The sequence below is a fragment of the Euprymna scolopes genome, chromosome 24 (genome assembly GCF_053919585.1).
Source record: "Euprymna scolopes isolate OS-2025 chromosome 24, ASM5391958v1, whole genome shotgun sequence".
NCBI classification, from domain to species: Eukaryota; Metazoa; Mollusca; class Cephalopoda; order Sepiida; family Sepiolidae; genus Euprymna; species Euprymna scolopes.
In genome coordinates this window covers 93,728,905-93,733,234 of record NC_136505.1, presented here as the reverse complement: position 1 = coordinate 93,733,234, position 4,330 = coordinate 93,728,905, and the positions used below count along the sequence as shown (strand labels likewise).

General features: G+C 33.5%; 1 pseudogene; it reads left to right on the top strand.

The window, feature by feature from the left end:
• The first annotated feature begins 454 nt into the window (after positions 1-454).
• Positions 455-588, top strand: LOC145246997 (U2 spliceosomal RNA; annotated as a pseudogene).
• Positions 589-4,330: the final 3,742 nt, after the last annotated feature.

Genomic DNA, 4,330 nt, shown 5'->3' with positions numbered 1-4,330 from the left:
TCTCTCTCACACGAAACTGTGCGCTCGGCTTCTTCCCCCCCTTCCCACCCCAAATGCTTGGGAAACTGTGCACTGTTTTTGTTGGTTTTCAAGCTGCCTCTTCCCCCCCCCCCCCCCCCCACACACACACAGTTTAACAGTAGTAGGAGGTCAAGAGAAAGAGGGTGAGAGAGAGAGAAGAGTAAGTTGGTGAGAGAGAGAGAAAAGAGAAAGAGGGTGTTGGTTTTATATTTTTATTATCGTCTAATATTTTGAAAGCTGAATTTCTAATAAAATGTGCATCTATAGGAGATAATGCCTGGGAATGTGTTCCCCCCCCACAGTTTAACAGTGGTGTGACGTCAAGAGAAAGAGGGTGAGAGAGAGGGAAGAGTAAGTGGGTGAGAGAGAGAAAGAGAGAGAAAAAAAAGAAAGACGGTGTTGGTTTTGTGAAAAAAGTTGTTATTTACAATTGTTCGCATTCTTGGCCTTTTGGTCAAGATCAAAGTGTAGTATCTGTTCTTCAGATGCTGCACTTCTATTTCTTGTTCTCTTTCGGTGGAGGAGAAATCCTCCACGACTGAGACAATTTTTATTTTTGTACCTTTTCTCCACGTTAAAAAACGACCCTGGTGTCTAACTCTGTCCCGTGGGGAGGCATAGTAAATAGGTACAATTGTTCGCCATTAGTGGATGTTGACGTCACGTCACGTGACATGACTAAGCGTTTTTTTTTTTTAGTATGAATAACATTTTTTGTTTTAATTATAAAGTCTACACTTAATTTTATAGAAAATGATGTATATATAATAGAAAAAAAAAATTACTGGTTTTGTTGGATTCAAGTGGATCCCCCCCCTCCAGTTTAAGAGATAGCAGGTCACGTGGTAATATACAAAATGGCTAGCGTAAATATAAAGATCGGTTTTTTTATCGACGAATATTTTGAAAGCTGAATTTTTTTTTATTCCTGTACATTTTTTCCTGATATTTTTCGTTAAAACTCTTGTATAAATACTATTTTTAACCAGTTAAATACGTTGGAGACATTGTCATGGAGTGTAATAATCTCTAGAACAAAGCAGAAGAGAAATTACAAAAGTATCGGTAAAACAAAGTGTTTGTTTACATTTGTTCGCCATTACTGGATGTTGACGTCACGTCACGTGACATGACTAAGCGTTTTTGGATTATGTAATATTAACATTAAAATGACAGGTTTTTTGGGGGGCCCCCCTAGGAGAGAAATGATCAGTTCACCCCCTTTTAATGGTCCGTTTGGTGTGGAATTTCGATATTTGTCATGCGGGTGATCAAGGTTCAATATGATACATAATTTGTCAACTTTGGTTGTGTCTGTCAAAAGTTTGAGCTGACGTCACGTCACGTGACACGTATTGAATAACGTTAAAATGACAGGTTTTTTGGGGGCCCCCCCTAGGAGAAAAACGATCAGTTGACCCCTTTCTACTGGTCCGTTTGACGTGAAATTTCGATATTTGTCATCCGGGTGATCAAGGTGCAATATGATACCAAATTTGTCAACTCTGGTTCCGTCTTTCAAAAGTTTTAGCGTTACAAACAAACATACATACATACATACATACACACCGATTTTTGCCTTTTATATATATAGAAGACTAGCAGGGCTACCCGGCGTTGCTCGGGACCGTATAAACAATGAAAAAACAAAAGCAGATATTGAACATATGTTTTATTCTTAGGGGAGAGGAATCTTTCATCTCTATGTATTATTTGTTTTATCTACCCCCGGACTGGTATTGTTCATGTTTTATCCCTAGCATAGGTAATTTACAGCATGTATATGAAATTGTTTTACCTTAGGGAGAAGAGAACAGGTAATATACAACATAATGTGTCTATATTACATCCCTGGCAACGCCTAGAAACCAGCTAGAACATGTATTTCAGTCAATGTTTATTACATCCTGGGCTATGCCGGGAAACCAGCTAATCTCTATTTAGTGACTTGACCACCAAAATACCTCCCTAAGTGTGTCCTTTCTTTTGAACTTATTAGATATAGGTATCTAGAAATGTGTGTGAAATTTTGTTGAATGCATTGTTCACTATGATTTTCTTATTGTTCTACACAATATCAACTGCAGCGAAATAAAACAGTAAACTTAGTGTAGTGTTAGAATAAAGAGCAAAGGAAAAAATTAGAATCATATTCTGTAATTGCAAATCTAAATTTGCTAGCGTGTACCAGTATTTGCCAGGTTGTGGAAATTTGGAATTTATAACGTATGTAGTGGCCTTTTCCTAGATACCTATTGCTAAAAATTATACTTTCATTTTGTTAGAAAAATCTCTCTTCGGATGCCCTGCATCATCCAAAATAAAAACAAATATTTTTATAATTGTTTCAGTACATTGCTACACATTGTGAAATTTGTTGACGTTTGTAAAAAAAAATCATGAATGTGCTTATATTCCAAAAAAGAAAATATCAGTGCACAGTATTGAAAGTGTTCGAGATTCAAAAGTCTGTAACATTTCTACTAACTTCATAAGATGTCATGTGAGAAACTGAATTGAATATCAAGACATTATCTGAAGCGTTTTTATTTTGGTATAACGTATGTGTTTACAGTGAACCGTAACTTTTAATAAACAGCTTGGTATGCAATGACATAGGCTAAGAATCTTAGACAAAATATATATAAATTGGAAAAATGTGTGAACAAATGAAAAAAAAAAATGATCCGCTCCACTTGATGACATCAAGCACAGTAATATTTTAGTGAAGAAAATATGAAATTGATGTTCAGTGATTAGTTTGGATGAATGAGAAAATGTAATTGTTTGATGCATAAAAAATAACTCATTTGCTGTATTTGATATTAAGCAGCAAAATATAGTGATTTGAATATTAAGGAAAACATCAAATCAGATTATGTAAAAAAAAAAGATGAAATTAGAAAATATATATTTTCTGTTTATGAGTTTTGCCAATCAAAATTTTGTGGCAGAAATTGGGTGATTACCATGCAATTTTATTTTGATAAAATTCTTAAATTATTTCAATGTTTATTATAATTTCTTAGTAGTGACTTGTTATCATCAAAATCCGCCCCAAAGAGTGTCCTTTCTTTTATTAGGTATCAGAATAGGTATCCAGATTTCTACTTCTATACAAATGTGATATTTCGGATCTGTAGATAAACAATTTGTTGCATATATAAGCTGAGAATTGTTCTCTCTCATTCTCTCTCTCACACACCCACACATTCTCACTTTTATAGATATAATAGATAAATTATGCTAGATATATTTCCATATGTCTGAATAATCTATATACAAATTTTCAAATCTGTAGATAAAAAATTTGTTGAGTATATAGGTTGAGAATTGTTCTCTCTCTCTCTCTCTCCTCTCACACATGCTCACTTTTATAGATATAATAGATAGATTATGCTAGATATATTTCCATATGTCTGAATACACTATATAAAAATTTTCTAATCTGTAGATAAAAATTTGTTGAATATAAAGGGTGAGAATTGTTCTTACTCTCTCTCTCTCTCTCACACACAGACATATTCTCACTTTTATAGACATAATAGATAGATTATGCTAGATATATTTCCATATGTCTGAATACCTTATATACCAATTTTCAAATCTGTAGATAAAAAATTTGTTGAATATATAGGTTGAGAATTGTTCTCTCGCTCTGTCTCTCTCTCTCTTGCTACCTCACACACACACACACGCAAACATTCTCACTTTTATAGATATAATAGATAGATTATGCTAGATATATTTCCATATGTCTGAATACCCTATATACAAATTATCTAATCTGTAGATAAAAAATTTGTTGAGTATATAGGTTGAGAATTGCTCTCTCTCTCACAGACACACACATTTTCACTTTTGTAGATATAATAGATAGATTATGCTAGATATATTTCCATATGTATGAATACCCTTTATAACAAATTTAAAATCTGTAGATAAAAAATTTGTTGAATATATAGGTTAAGAATTGTTCTCTCTCTCTCTCTCTCTCTACCTCACACACACCCACACACACAAACATTCTGACTTTTATAGATATAATAGATAGATTATGCTAGATATATTCCATATGTCTGGATACCCTATATACAAATTTTCTAATCTGTAGATAAAAAATTTGTTGAATATTTTCAACCCTTATCCTCGAGTGGCGTCTGGGCCTTGATAAGTAGTAATGCGTATTTAGCAAAATATAAATATATATATATATAACAAATTTACTGAATTTCCATTACTAACGATTACTGTATTGTCCAATTGACTACTGCGCTTTTCAACCCTTATCCTCGAGTGGCCTCTGGGC